Source organism: Mytilus edulis, chromosome 3 (genome assembly GCF_963676685.1).
Source record: "Mytilus edulis chromosome 3, xbMytEdul2.2, whole genome shotgun sequence".
NCBI lineage: Eukaryota > Metazoa > Mollusca > Bivalvia > Mytilida > Mytilidae > Mytilus > Mytilus edulis.
The window spans coordinates 46,535,562-46,552,956 of record NC_092346.1 but is presented as its reverse complement, the minus strand read 5'-3'; the positions used below and the strand labels follow the sequence as shown (position 1 = coordinate 46,552,956).

The 17,395-nt window shown below is 31.4% G+C and overlaps 2 long non-coding RNA genes across 2 annotated transcripts in view; one reads left to right on the top strand and one right to left on the bottom strand.

The window, feature by feature from the left end:
- Positions 1-17,395, top strand: part of LOC139516643 (uncharacterized) — a 681,292-nt gene that overhangs the window by 68,046 nt on the left and 595,851 nt on the right. The gene's annotated exons all lie outside the window — the stretch shown is intronic.
- LOC139516636 (uncharacterized) lies at positions 1,607-8,294 on the bottom strand. The gene is made up of 2 exons (XR_011662993.1): positions 7,277-8,294; positions 1,607-7,069 (listed from the first exon to the last, which is right to left on the bottom strand). It is a non-coding gene; the product is annotated as an uncharacterized lncRNA (long non-coding RNA).

Here is a 17,395-nt window from a genome sequence, read left to right as displayed (position 1 = left end):
CCCTATTACAGTTATCTTTCTTTTACTAGCTTAAATACCCTTGTTGAGAAATTTCCAACAGGTGTATTTCTGGTCCAATATGCAAAATATATAACTGAATTTAGTTAAAAGTCTTCATACTTATATAAAACTTTGATATATTTAAAAAGTTTTGGGTTTAAAAGATGTTGTCAGGCTTTGAATATGTTCGTTTATACAATTGACATGTTCTGAGAGCAATCGTGTGTTGTTGTTTTCATGCATGCGTTTAATAGTGAGGGGCATTGCCAGGCTAGCTGTTATCTTTGCACCGTTTTAACACAGATACTGTGGTACTAATAAAATTGTCCCTCATACAACTTATTATTCAGGTATAGCATCGAAAGGGAATTAATTTATTGTGGTTTTTACCATTTTTGTATCAAACTATTTGTATTAACTTTTTAATAGCCTAATATAAAAAAGAAGATGTGGTATGATTGCCAATGAGACAACTATCCACAAAGACCAAAATGACACAGACATTAACAACTATAGGTCACCGTACGGCCTTGAACAATGAGCAAAGCCCATACCGCATAGTCAGCTATAATAGGCCCCGATAAGACAATGCAAAACAATTCAAACGAGAAAACTAACGGCCTTATTTATGTAAAAAAATGAACGAAAAACAAATATGTAACACATAAACAAACGACAACCACTGAATTACAGGCTCCTGACTTGGGACAGGCACATACATAAATAATGTGGCGGGTTTAAACATGTTAGCGGGATCCTTTTGTATTTTTTTTTAGCCGATTTTAATACCAGAACTTCGAGCTACAATTAGGAATAAAAGTACAAAAATGTCTTTTAATATTGTTTTTATCGCTCCCGTCGTAATTGTTTTGAAAATGTTAAATCTCGTTCAAGTACTTTTGGCTTAGGAATTATCACAACCAAAACAAGAGCTGAACTAAATTCCTCATAACCTCAACTTTAATTATATCCACTATAAAGTAGCCCTTCCTAAAGTATTTAAGATTATTGCCATGATTGAATCATCTGTAGAGTTGTTTACTTGTTTGTTTCTATCTATCTGTAATTTTGAAGATACCAGTCATATATTAAGGGCCCCTTTATTCAAATATTTTGAGAATTATAGCTAACTGTTGCTGATTGTGAAAAGTATTGAACATTTTTTTCCCCTTTTTACATGCCTGCAACAGAATCAAATTTCCATGTTCATTTTCTGTTAATGAGTTAGGACATTATCAAACGCGAAACTGATATACTTTGTAATAAAAAAAATAAAATCATGTTCAATAGAAACAAACATCACATCGATAAAGGATAGACAAAACAATGGTTAAAATGTAAAAAAAAAAAAGGAAAAATAACAAATATCGATCCCCAGAACACACACAGAAAACGGAATATTAAAGAAAACGGAACCAATCCCTCTTGTTACGTACTCATCAACAGAAAATTTCTAGCAAGGAAATCCTGCATGATAGAAAACGCAAGTTTCAGAATATCGTCTCATATGGGAATTGTTGTAATTGTTAAAAATGTCTCGTATGTCGGTTAAAAGCTCATTAGAGCTTATCTGAGACAACGTGGGGCCAAATGACATACAAATATATAAAGTAAGAAATATTTTATTTGGCAAAAGTACAAAATTGTACGGCCACGGCTTGACAAAGAATGGGACTGCCGAGAAACATAATTGGCAAGTCCCTAGTATATATAATTAAACCTTATAGTCCATTCCTTATTCCTTATTTCCACATTATTGTCCATTCCTTATTCCTTATTTCCACATTATTGTCCATTCCTTATTCCTTATTTCCACATTATTCTTATTCCTTATTTCCACCTTATTGTTATTCCTTATAATGTCATTTCCTTATATATCAATATAATATCCTTATTAACATTATTGCTTCCAAAATATATCGGATGCTGGCCCTGGGAAACAGAAGCTCAGCGGATACATAATTCCATTATAAGAAGCATAATATATTTGTAGATGTTGTGTCGCTATTTTCGCCATTAAATGGTCGGAGTCTTTGTCTGAAGCCGTGACGAAGAATTGGGATTACAATGGTCGGGGTCTTTGTCTGAAGCCGTGACGAAGGATTGGGATTACAATCGGAATAAGCTACCAGTCATTTCAACCTGAAAAATAGAACAAAAACAGCAGAAAAACGAACAACATGATATAACATAATATAACATTTAATACATGTATATCAACTACATTTTAGGAGTATGTCTTTAATCTAAGTGGTGGGTGGGTGGGTAACTTTTGAAACAAACATTAGTTAATTCATACGGAACCCAATTTTTTTGCGTCTTCCCTCTGCTGTATCGTACGTGGTAAAGAAAGAATGATGACGTCACAGTTATCAAGGTTAAAATAATTAACGTGACTCATAATACATAACAAGTTCCACCACGTGTTCAAAGCGGGACAACTCCCAAAACGTAAGCCCACTTTCCTCCGATAACCGGATTTATTCTTCATAGGAATAAATCTTATTATCTGAGACAACGTGGGGCCAAATGACATACAAATATATAAAGTAAGAAATATTTTATTTGGCAAAAGTACAAAATTGTACGGCCACGGCTTGACAAAGAATGGGACTGCCGAGAAACATAATTGGCAAGTCCCTAGTATATATAATTAAACCTTATAGTCCATTCCTTATTCCTTATTTCCACATTATTGTCCATTCCTTATTCCTTATTTCCACATTATTGTCCATTCCTTATTCCTTATTTCCACATTATTCTTATTCCTTATTTCCACCTTATTGTTATTCCTTATAATGTCATTTCCTTATATATCAATATAATATCCTTATTAACATTATTGCTTCCAAAATATATCGGATGCTGGCCCTGGGAAACAGAAGCTCAGCGGATACATAATTCCATTATAAGAAGCATAATATATTTGTAGATGTTGTGTCGCTATTTTCGCCACATGGTCGAATTCAGTGGCTATGCCAAGAGTTATTGGACACTGAGTTCGACCACCGCCACAAATGCGGTAGCGACACAACACACCCGCCGTGACCGTACTTTTAAATGACCACACACATATATTTATATTTAAATTACCCTGTAATGAAATAAGAAAAAAAAACAATTGCCCACATGAGATAAAGTAACGCATTCAGATGTGAATATATCGGGCTTATTATATATTTCAGGCTATTTTATGTAGCAACCTCCCAATTGTATAATTTATATAGCTAAGCGGCAAAGGTGTACATTCTTGTGGCTGCTTTATTCATGCTTATTGGTTTTTACCATATCTCCGATTCAAAATGAAACTGAATCCATTATTCCTACATGTATTCAAACTTTTAAAACTTAGAACACATGAACACTGGTACTTGTCACCAGTCAGAGAATAAGGGGACTTTAACCTTTGGTCTTTGCATTTCATATTTTTAACAAATAAATTAGACAATATTCTAGTTTAGTTTCTGTTATTTCTATACATGTACCATGACAACATTGATCCGTTTTTGAGAATGGGATAACAATAATAGCAAAATTTTGCAACGTGATCTTTCTTTACGGATAACAGTTAGCTGTCCTATAAACCCATTTAATTTGTTTCAAGTGACATATAAGCAATAAATATAGTTGCATGCAATAAAAAGGCCTTAAGTGATTCTAAAAGTGGTGGCCAAATGATATTATCATAATTATACAATTTACGGAACGCTTCGAAAGCCACTAGACATGTACACTATGTTTCTGATGTATCTACTTGATACCAATCAAAAATACTAAAAAGGAACAATTTACAGACACTGTGTCCTATCAATGTATCTACTTGATACAAACTAAATTATCCTTAAAATACACAATTTACACACACCGTGTCATATCAATGTATCTACTTGATACAAACTAAATTATCCTTAAAATACACAATTTACAGACACTGTGTCCTATCAATGTATCTACTTGATACAAACTAAATTATCCTTAAAATACACAATTTACAGACAATGTGTCCTATCAATGTATCTACTTGATACAAACTAAATTATCCTTAAAAGACACAATTTACAGACACTGTGTCCTATCAATGTATCTACTTGATACAAACTAAATTATCCTTAAAATACACAATATACAGACACTGTGTCCTATCAATGTATCTACTTGATACAAACTAAATTATACTTAAAAGACATTATTTACAAACACTGTGTCATATCAATATATCTACTTGATACAAACTAAATTATCCTTAAACGACACAATTTACAGACACTGTGTCTTATCATTGTATCTACTTGATACAAACTAAATTATGCTTAAAAGACACAATTTACAGACACTTTGTCCTATCAATGTATCTACTTGATACAAACTAAATTATCCTCATAAGACACAATTTACAGACACTGTTTCCTAACAATGTATCTACTTGATACAAACTAAATTATCCTTAAAAGACACAATTTACAGACACTGTGTCATATCAATGTATCTACTTGATACAAACTAAATTATCCTTAAACGACACAATTTACAGACACTGTGTCATATCAATGTATCTACTAGATACAAACTAAATTATCCTTAAAAGACACAATTTACAGACACTTTGTCCTATCAATGTATCTACTTGATACAAACTAAATTATCCTTTAATATCAGACATAATTTACAGACACTGTGTCATATCCATGTATCTACTTGATACAAACTAAATTATCCTTTAACGACATAATTTAAAGACACTGTGTCCTATCAATGTATCTACTTGATACAAACTAAATTATCCTTAAAAGACACAATTTACAGACACTGTGTCATATCAATGTATCTACTTGATACAAACTAAAATATCCTTAAAAAACACAATTTACAGACACTGTGTCATATAAATGTATCTACTTGATACAAACTAAATTATCCTTAAAAGACACAATTTACACACACTGTATCCTATCAACATATCTACTTGATACAAACTAAATTATCCTTAAAAGACACCATTTACAGACAGTGTCATATCAATGTATCTACTTGATACAAACTAAAATATTCTTAAAAGACACAATTTACAGACACTGTGTCCTATCAACATATCTACTTGATACAAACTAAATTATCCTTAAAAGACACAATTTACAGACACTGTATCCTATCAACATATCTACTTGATACAAACTATATTATCCTTAAAAGACACAATTTACAGACACTGTCCTATTAATGTATCTACTTGATACAAACTATAATATTATCCTTAAAAAACACAATTTACAGACACTGTCCTATCAACATATCTACTTGATACAAACTATATTATCCTTAAAAGACACAATTTACAGACACTGTCCTATCAATGTATCTACTTGATACAAACTATATTATCCTTAAAAGACACAATTTACAGACACTGTCCTATCAATGTATCTACTTGATACAAACTAAATTATCCTAAAAAGACACAATTTACAGACACTGTCCTATCAACATATCTACTTGATACAAACTATATCCTTAAAAGACACAATTTACAGACACTGTGTCCTATCAACATATCTACTTGATACAAACTATATTATCCTTAAAAGACACAATTTACAGACACTGTGTCCTATCAACATATCTACTTGATACAAACTATATTATCCTTAAAAGACACAATTTACAGACACTGTCCTATCAACATATCTACTTGATACAAACTATATTATCCTTAAAAGACACAATTTACAGACACTGTCCTATCAACATATCTACTTGATACAAACTATATTATCCTTAAAAGACACAATTTACAGACACTGTCCTATCAACATATCTACTTGATACAAACTATATTATCCTTAAAAGACACAATTTACAGACACTGTGTCTTATCAATGTATCTACTTGATACAACTATATTATCCTTAAAAGACACAATTTACAGACACTTTGTCCTATCAATGGATCTAATTGATACAAACTAGATTATCCTAAAAAGACACAATTTACAGACACCGTGTCCTACCAGAATATCTACTTGATACAAACTAAGTTATTCTAAAAAGACATAATTTGCAGACATGTGTCATAACAATGTATCCGCTTGATACAAACTAAATTATCCTAAAATGACACAATTTACAGACACTGTGTAAATATTCGTCCTGATAGATATGCCTGAAATATTTGCCACTGGACATTAAGCAACCAACAATCAATCAATCCTATTAAAATATCAACTTAGTACAGAGAAAATTTGTGGTCTAATACATTATCTGAATTAATGAAATATATTGGAATACCCTTTAACAAGCATTGTAATAGTAATTTCAAACAGAAACTAGAAGATTTCTACAAAATTAAATTAAATTTGAACTATCTAAGATAAAAGATGGAAACTGTGGTTAACTTTTTATTTATCACTAAATTAAGAATAAGTGCACACTCATTATCAATAGAAACGGTAGGTATGCAAGACCAACAATACCCTCTAATGAGAGATTTTGTAAATTTTGCACTGGAAACACGGATACACAAAATATTTTAACATGTATGTATTCGGTTAAGTTAGGTGCATCTTCTAAATGTACACCAACATAAATACTTATGTAAATAAGGAAAGCATCTATCCATGTGTTAATATCAGTAATCTTTTTACTTAGTTTAGTTTGGATAATCAGCTGTCCATTTGTGAGGTCCCTCATGGGGGGTCCTAGTAATCACATAATCACCATTTTTTTGCCAATATAATCACATAATCATTAAATATTTGCTTATCTTTAGTAATCAAATAATCATAAACTAAAAATACAGTCCTAGGTTATCAAATAATCATGAAATATTTGGCTTAATAATCAAATAATCATTAAAAAAAAAACAAAAAAAAAACGGCCAAGTAATCACATAATCAAAAACCCCATGAGGGCCCTCATTTGTATCTACTGTTCTGTGCCTGAATTTGTATTAAAGCAATATATACCTAAATCTACATATTCACCATTAATTATTTTGTTCCGAGTTTTGTGAAACATTTAAACATAGATTATCATTTGCACTAGTTATTGGCAAATATTAGAACTTTGTGTTATACCTGAGGGGGGATAGGAGGGGTCCTGATCCCGAAATCCCGGACTTAAAAAAACGAAATCCCGAGGTCCCGAATTTAAATAAAGTAAATCCCGACGTCCCGAAATCCGAAAAAAATGATTCCCGGATCTCGAAAGGGTCAATCCCGAAATCCCGAGCTTAAAAACGCCCGATCCCGAAGTCCCGATAAAGGTCCTATCCCCCCTCATACCTGTATTCGATTGTTGCCTTTCATTGACTGAGTCAGGAGATGTAACACTAACAGTAGCTGGAGAGTGAATAAGGGCATTGCCATTGACAATCTGAACAACTTCATTCCTAAGTTCTGGAGTCATCATACATGTAGCTAAAACTTGCGTGGAAGTATGCTGTCCAACGACATTGCTAGATCTGTTTCCCAATTTCCATAAGATGTTTGGTTTTTAAAACTGAAATATTACTACAATAATATTAGTGAAACGACCGTTGAAAAGTTATAATATCTATACAACTCGTCTAAACATCAACCCAACAATGTTAGATCTGTATATTTTATAAACTTCATACATTTATTCATTATTGGTTTCTCTTTAAATTGCTTGCTGTGTAGCAGATGAAACATTTCATATAACGATAGTTTTAAAATCGCAGACGTCCATGCGACACGTGTCTTTAAAACCATGTGCGCAGTTTTTATCTGAAATTACGGGTCTGTTAAAATTTATATTTTTGGAAATATAATTCATGATTTCCACTGAATTAAACCAACAATTAAAAATTTACAATGCAATATTTAGAAACTCTTTACAGAAGAAACAACAAAAGATATAAAATCTTTAACACTATTTTATACTGGATCAAAACCATGTGCTTTTCCCATCTTTCAAACTTTCCGAACCTTTTCAGTAAAATAAGATTTTTTGAAAGACATCCATTTCATATACCAAAGACATCCATTTCATATACCAAAGACATCCATTTCATATACCAAATCAAAGAAATATTATTAACTTTTGAAACAAACATTAGTTAATTCATACGGAACCCAATTTTTTTGCGTCTTCCCTCTGCTGTATCGTACGTGGTAAAGAAAGAATGATGACGTCACAGTTATCAAGGTTAAAATAATTAACGTGACTCATAATACATAACAAGTTCCACCACGTGTTCAAAGCGGGACAACTCCCAAAACGTAAGCCCACTTTCCTCCGATAACCGGATTTATTCTTCATAGGAATAAATCTTATTATGTTTGTCTATGTTTGTATAGCTTACCGACTCTAAATAAAGCTTATTTATTTATTATTATATTTACATACGCCGCATGCAGATACTTCTTGAGTGTTGTTACATAAAAATGGAAAATTTACTATGTAAAAAATATAATATTAGTTTAAACCAAGGCATGAAGCAAACATACAAATCATCTATCGCAAATTTATCTGGATAGACGTGGTTACCTTAGTCACCAAACTTTAAATTAAAAAATACTAAACTCATCATCGATATCGGGCATTGTTTTTTTTAAATCTTGAAACAACTCATCAGTGATGCTAAAATAAAAAAAAGATAAAAAGGGCATAAAAAACCAACGAATTTAAAATGCAGGAAGACATAAAAATTCGAAAGGTTTTGCCAAACACAGCTAAGCAGTCAGGAGTCTACTTCGTCAAAATTATCTCCCCATTACGCCAGTTCATTTTCACAATCGTAGAAATGGAAGCCATTGTAGAGATGACGCGCTACCAATATTGCTCTTGGAAACCGATAAATTTATCCACATTGCACCATTACGATCCTTATATGTCAGTTGTATTTTAAAAGACAAATGTATTAACTAGCTAATGAGCATCAGTTAAAAATCTAGTCTGCATTGATTCAACTTAAAACTATTGTCTGATCGGTTGTCAGGTGGAATTTTCGAAAATTCATAAACATTTAAAAAAATTCTAATTAAATATTTCGTGGAAGGGCAGACTAGATTTTTTTAGTGTATGAAGACTATAAACCCTGGTAATCACACACAAAAAATTAGAACTTTTCGAAGATATGCATTTTCATCGTCCAACTTGAAAGACTGTCGTCAAATACTTTCAGTAAATAAATAGCTATTCGAACACACCTTCTCTGTTTTTGTGACTCATTAGATAGGTATTTCAGTCGGAAACCAGGTTGAAATACAACAAAAGAATCGAAGCTCTCTATTAGAGAAGGCGATAAATGTTTACTGTATTGTTTACTATAGTGACAGATTTTTAAAAAGTTAATAGAAACAAACAAAACTGCAATTTTCTAATTGTTCTGCTTAACTATGTACTAGATAAATTGAAAACTTATGCAAATGGTGTTTTTAAAATAAAACACCTCGTAATTGAGAAGGAAATTGCAATTTTGTTTGTTTCTATTAACTTTTAAAAAATTTGTCACTATAGTAAACAATACAGTAAACATTTATCGCCTTCTCTAACAAAGAGCTTCGATTCTTTTGTTCTATTTCAACCTAGTTTCCGACTGTAAGATAAACACGGAAGTACTAACAATAAAAAAGCGGCCTCTTCATAGTTGAACCTATAGTAAATATTCCCAACTTCTTTTTGTTTCTTAATTAGAAACACCATTTTCACGTCTCCGTCATACTTATTAGGAAAAAAACTTATCCTCATCGTATATCTGCTTTGAGACATATCATCTATTATTTACTGATCACGAGGAACATGACGGGTGCCACAAGTAGAGCAGGGTATTGCCGGTAAATTTAACCTTGAGCACAAGAAATTACCCATGTATGGTTTTTAGTAAGGTTCGTGTTGCTTGGTAAGAATTGTACGATGTAGTAGTTTAGTAGGCTATTTCTTTTTTTGCTTTTTTGACATGATTGATTATCTGTTTTTGTTCGACTTGTGATTTTTATAGCCCTTTTATAATCTACATCCCCATTTTGGCAAAGGAGCATAGTTAGTCCCTCAAGAATTTTAAATTATGCCTTTTGAAAAATGTGTTTTTGTCGATGAAAGAAATTCAAGCATTTTGATGTTTTAAGTTTCTGAAAACTGTGATACTCATAAAGCAGTGTTCTAAATATATTCAGCAATCTCCAAAAGTCAAAACTTTGGAAAGCTGATGATACATTAATACATCATACACGAGAATCCGACATAAAAGATGCAGTTATACACCTTTATTAAGGTACGCAAATATGAATGGTCATTTTTTTTTGCTGAAAGAGTTTAAAGCTTAGTTTTTGGGGGATAAATGTACCTAATAGTTTCATTTGCTTTATTTACTAATATCGTATTTTAGACTCCTTAAGGATGTACTTAGGTGAGGTTAGGTGAAAATAAATAAATTAAGAAGTGTAAATTAATACTATAAACTGGCTGGTAGAGCATCAATAAAGGATAAAAATAAGCTAAAAATATTGACAGGTCATGGACCTCCTTTTCGAGATATTTGAGATTTAAAATATGGCGGGAAAAGGCTGACTCGGACTTTTACCTTATATTTGCATTGGTATTATTAGTTCTCTAAACAAAAAACAAAAAATTAAGAATCTTCTAAAATTTTGGTAAATGACCTTTCATGAGCTATTAAGTCTTATATGAAAAAATAAATGGGTGTTATGGGGCAAAATATTTTACATTGTATTGTATGGGAAAACACCAAGGAGTCCGAACATATGACACAAATTCCAAAACCTCACCTAAGTACATCCTTAAAGACGTGCAATTTTCTGGCTTTTACTTTTGTTGCATCATTTCCTTTTGGTTATCAAGTTGATCCCTGGTAAAGGACTACCGGTGTTCTATAAAATAATGGTAATATAGATCACACACAAAAATAAACAGCTGCGTCATGAGCGCATGATACGCCCGACGTCTTGTGTGGAAGTTTTATGCAATAATCATAAATAGTTTCTGAGAAAGTTTTAAGTAATAACCATATATTGTTTTTGAGACACGGCGAGGACATGTGAAATCCCCAACCCTGTTTTTTTTTTTTTACAAAAAACTAAATTTCACGAAAATAAAATTTTGAATCAAAACCAAAAAGTATATAGATCTTTAGATTAATATAACAAAGAAGTGTGTAAAGTTTTAAGCAATAATCAAAAATTATTTTTGAGATACGGCACGACATGTAAAAAAAAAAATCCCCTTTTTAACAAAATACTCAATAACTCCAAAATAAAGTTTTGAATCATCACCAAAAAGTATACAGATCTTTAGATTAATATAACAAAGAAGTGTGTTAAGTTTTAAGCAATAATCATAAATGGTTTTTGAGATACGGCACAATATGTAAAAAAAACCTCCCCCTTTTTTTACAAAATACTCAATAACTCAAAAATGAAATTTTGAATCATCACCAAAAAGTATACAGATCTTCAGATTACTATAACAAAGACATGTGTAAAGTTTTAAGCAATAATCATAAATCGTTTTTGAGATATGGTGCGACATGTAAATAACCCCTCCCCCTTTTTTACAAAATACTCAATAACTCAAAAATAAAATTTTGAATCATCACCAAAAAGTATACAGATATTAAGATTAATATAACTAAGAAGTGTTAAAAGTTTTAAGCCATAATTAAGAATCGTTTTTGAGATACGGTGCGACATGTGAAAAAAACACACCCCTGTTTTAGTTACAAAGTGCCGTAACTCAAAAAGTTTTAATCTTATTTTCACCAAAAAATATACAGATCATTTGACCATCATAAGAAACAACTATGTTAAGTTTCATGAAATTTGGATAAGTCGTTCTCAAGTTACGGTGCGACATGTTTACGCCGGACAGACAGACGGACGGACAGACAGACGGACGGACACCGGACATTTGTATACCATAATACGTCCCGTCAAAATTTTGACTGGCGTATAAAAACCCGTCAAGTATACAAACAAACAAGAAACAAACATTATACTGTATCATCGCATGTTTGCAGCTACTGAGAGCTACTCTTCAAAAGTCCTTTACATTTTGACATGAACTAATTCCGCCGTAAACATGTAAACGGTCGTATTGGGTACATATATTTATGTGCGGTTCGCGTATGATTTTTGAAGTATGTAATGTATTCTATTGGAAACCGGTTTTGGCGGTCAGTATATAATAAAAAGTTTGCACGAGATTTATCTGATTGTCGTACGCTTCTTTTGTATTGAAGTTTATTTTTCATTAAGAATTCTGTTTTTTATTATGTATTGAAGTTTTATGTAAAGAATTAATGTGTTATGTATATATTTTGTAGATGTTTGATTGCTGTCGTTTACCGGTATTGTTGATTGTGTGATGTTTATAAACCGGGATTTGTTTTCGTAGATGCATGGTTTCCGTATTCAAAACATGTTTGATATTAGAAATATTGTGATCTCTGGATCTATAGTTATTAAAATCAAGATGGTCATTGCGCGTTACAGTACCTAAATATGTATTTAGTTTTCTATTATGCCTTTATCGTATAAAGGTACATATCTGAATGTGCTCAGATATGTATGCTTTACAAAAATCAAAAGAGATTTAGCACATAAATACTTTATGTTCGTTTGAATACAGTGAATTTAGAAAATAATTCAATTTATGAAATCATAGATTTCACAAAGCAATGTTTGAAACGGTTCATTATGTAACGATCTTAAGCAATGCCAGAACAAACTGTACATAATGTCAAGAAAGGTGAAACAAATGATCCCTAGTGAAACATTGTAGTTTTTCGGAAAACTGGTTTTTTTTTGGGTACCTTAGCATTATCTATGATGTTGTAATAATTTTAGGGCAAACGTATCAATAATTGACCAGATAATCACACAACAGGTACATCCCAGATAATTTCTTCTCTCCATGGTTCATGTGTCTCCACTTCATTTAAAATTTACATGTTCCTTAATCGTGCTGTGCAACAGCATTTTTGAAGCATATTTATTATTTGAAAAAAAAATCAAAACATTTGGCATTCATGATAACATCGCATAAGTGCGTACCCTCGAGTGATATAATTTTGTAAAAATTTGACAAATGATATGCGGTCTTGTCGCAGTTAAAGCAGGCCTCGGTTTATCATAATCATACAAAAACAAAGTGTGGGCAACCTTACGTAAAATATTTGAAAGGAATCTAAAACAATCTTCTAAGTGTTGTTTACTTGGGTTTTTCTCATTGTTTACTTGGGTTTTTCTTATTGTTTACTGCCAAAACAACTGATTAGATACCTTCCTTGGATTATTATAAAGATGTCTGTCAGTTTATCTCAAACGAAGTCTTCCATTGAAACATTTTCAAAAACATGTGGTTTTTCATTGTTTAAATAATAAAACAAATTTTAATCTTCATCATATCTACCCTTAATTGAACTTGAAACATGTATTTACACTTTTGTTAGTGAGATAAAACATGCTTTAAAAATCTTTAAATGGAGATTTATATTTTATAAAGTCATGATGATGAAGAATTAAGGGTCGGGTTCTAAAGTGTTTGGTCGCGCGTGCCAAAAAAATGTCCGCACGGAATGTGTATTTCGAAATCAGATTCAAATAGTTTCAGTATATCTCTTTATAGTTTGCCTTCTACAAAGTATGCTTGCATTTTGTCAAGTTTTTATTGTCCGTTTATAGTACGATTTGCTGGTTCATCTAAAATATATAATATGAAGAAGAACGTATTAATTGGAGACGAATCTAAAGGGATATACGATACAGTCGGGCTATTTTCAAAACTAAGAATTTTTAATTCATACATGTACAGTACGTTGAATAGGTCCGTGTTACACTTATCAATTCAAAGTTTTAAAAAGTTTGATACCTCAGTGCATTTTCACAAATTTTGCGTCATATATTATGTATAATGACATATTAAACTGAATAAAATCAAACATAATTTGTATATTAGGCACCTAATTATATTTGAAAGAATTTCATTGATAATCTATAATACATTTTGAATTCATTTATATATGTGGAGCATATCTAAACATCAATTAAGCCACTTCAAAGGGAACACTATTTAACCATTCCATTCATGAATGACGTACACAGGGGTATACTTATTATAGTAAAAACTTCATTCTGTAGAGTGTTTTATGCATTTCACGCAAGTACGTAAATATTTGACATTTTTCGATATAAACAAATAAACATCGAAAAAAAAATCATCACATAATTTATATGATTGACGTTTTTTCTTACAAAGCATAAGAATAACTTATACTAACCAAAAATAAAGATAAAATGGGGTATATATGTTGTGTACAAGATGTAAGTTTGTACAAATTATAATTTGTACAGGGTTTTTGTACAAGTTATAAGTTTTTTGACACCTACCTTCTTGCAACAGGGGATACAAGTTTAACTGATAAAATGTACCAGTGTAATGTTTTAAATTAAAAAAAATATACGTCAACCTAACATTTAGTGCTATTCTCCTTGCCTTCAAACTGGAAATGAGGATACCTGAATGGTTTAAATTCTAATTTTATTATTTTCCTTATACGATATTCATGTCCATACAAAATCTTTGTGTGGCCTTATAATGTTTTTGCATCAATGCCCAGTTTTAGACTGTATCATGAAGTTGTGAAAAATTGACAGAAATATGCAGAGCAAAAGACTTGCATCATCCATTTTTGTTCAGCAGGTCATAAAACACTGATAACTTGTACAAAAAATTCTGTACAAATTATAATTTGTACAACATTACAACTTGTACACAACATATATACAACAAATAGTTGTAATCAAACAAGTACGTTCTATCTATAATACTGAACAACAGTCCAAAGCTCTCTCTCTCTCTCTCTCTCTCTCTCTCTCTCTCTCTCTCTCTCTCTCTCTCTCTCTCTCTCTCTCTCTCTCTCTCTCTCTCTCTCTCTCTCTCTCTCTCTCTCTCTCTCTCTCTCTCTCTCTCTCTCTCTCTCTCTCTCTCTCTCTCATCTCTCTCTCTCTCTCTCTCTCTCTACTGAACAACAGTCCAAAGCTCTCTATCTCTCTCTCTTGATTTCTCTTACAGACGATTCCAACTAAACAAGGAGAAAATGGGTCCGTGTAACACTTATCAATTCAAAATTCTAAAACGTTTTCAAATTTTAGATTTTTGAAATTTTGATCAAAATTAAAAAAATTATATCAAAATTAAAAAAAAAAATCTAATAAGTTTAAATATAATAAACTATATGCAATAAGTGTGAAAGCATAGTGCAAAGTATAAAAGCATTTCATTGCTATAACCAACTAGAAAAGTGCATCTCAGCTTGAGTTTAAACATTGGTTTCATTAGAATTTAATTACAGTCTTATAAGAATCAATTAAATATTAATATTTATTCATACAATTCATATATTCAGAAACAAATTTGATATTAGCATTTGATTGATATTTTTTACAAGATATCAAACAGTGCAATCAAGAGCAATTTATTTTTTATCCGACTACACTGAATAAACTGTTCGAAGGCATGTTTTAAATAAATGTCTCCTTTTTCTTATACAAGTCTACATATTTAAGATATTTTCTCTCTTGTTACTTTGAAGTTCAGTGTTAATAATCAAAGAAAAGTTTGAAAGACATCTAAGGCATGCATAGCGAATGCGTTTCACTTTTAATTCTAAATGAGAAAAATGATAAATTATATTATATATAGACAATTTATTCAATTTCACGAAATTTCATAAAACTATGTATTTTAGAATAGTCATGCTCCTCTTTTCATAACCATAGAAGTTACTTCATATTCATTAGTATATATTGGACCAGTCAACTGCTAATTGGAGATCATGGCTTGCACAATGTTCTAGATTAAAAAAAATAAGAGTCAAAAACTACATTAGACAAATTGAACTACTTTGTTATGATTTTTACCATCAGCCTCATACTGAGCAGCTGAAATATAATTGTCAGTGAGCCATCCATCCACTAGATACGAACATGTGAGTGTGTCCACCGCTCCCTCATAACCGAAGCATGGTTTCTATATCGTACATATCCACCAATAGAATATATATATTTTTATTTCCAAAATTACAGGGCCCACAAAGCGCATAAAATGAGATATGTAACAATTGATTGACATAATTGGTAACTACAACAATAAAAGTCACAGAGTATTATAGCACTGGAAAAGTATGTGAGCCCATTCAACAGCTCCATTATCCAAGCTCTAAACATCATATACTGATAATTTTTAAAAATGAAAGGCAATTTTGATGGTTATTCATAGTTTATTTTCGACAGTATTAGTTTGAAAGTCACTTTGGTATATTTTGTCTCTTTCTAAGAAAAAAAAAACGAAAAAAAAACACACACAACAAAGAAGTTTTTGGCTAAAAAAAATGACTAGATCGTCGAGTCGAAGATTAGACACAAAGCACCATGGTCAAAAGAAAACGAAAAAAAGAGAAGCAAACGACTATTCAAAAAAAAAAAAATCAAAACATAAAATTCTGAAGAATGAAACAACCAACAATACCATAAGCATTTTGCTGATTCCTCCTTAAGTTCCGCTGATAAATTGTATTTCAAATGTCAAATTAAAAAAAAAAGAGGACGGAATTGTAAAAACGTAGGGTGTGTTTAGGTAAGTGTAAAACATTTCTGTAATGTTATGGATAATTAAGACATAAAAGAGGTTACCATATTTCAGTCCTTTTGGTTCTCTGGCTAACACATAATCATAAGCTCTATCTAGTTAATCAACCTATTGTTAGAGTATAGATTCTCACAAACCACGACTTAAAACTGTACCGTTTACTCTCAATTCTGCAGTGAAAACCCTCCGACGTCTTCAGATGATGACAAGGTTATATACTGGTATCTCATTTTATTAGGGGCAAATGTAACTACAAATATGTATGTCCCATTTATGAGCATTATGTTTTCTGGTCTGTGAGTCCGTTCGTCGTCCGTTCGTCCCGCTTCAGGTTAAAGTTTTTGGTCGAGGTATAGTTTATGATGAACTTGAAACTTAGTACACATGTTCCTTATAATATATGATCTATCTAATTTTAATGCCAAATTAGAGATTTTACCCCTTTTTCGCGGTCCACTGAACATAGAAAATGATAGTGCAGATGGGGAATCCCATCCGTGTACTTAAGACACATTCTTGGTGGTTTTTTTTTTAATTCACAGTTCAAAAGACCGTCGCAAATGTCAAAACGATCAATTCACTTGTCATAATATATCTTATTAATCTATGTGAATGTGCATTTATTCATAAACATTTCATTTGTATGTAAAATGTAAAAACACATATCATGTAAGGAAGTTTTAATCACTTTATTAAAATATGACATATTTAAGCACCGACTTTTACAGTAAAGAAAACCATATTGTAATCCAATGTAGTACAATATGTTGTTT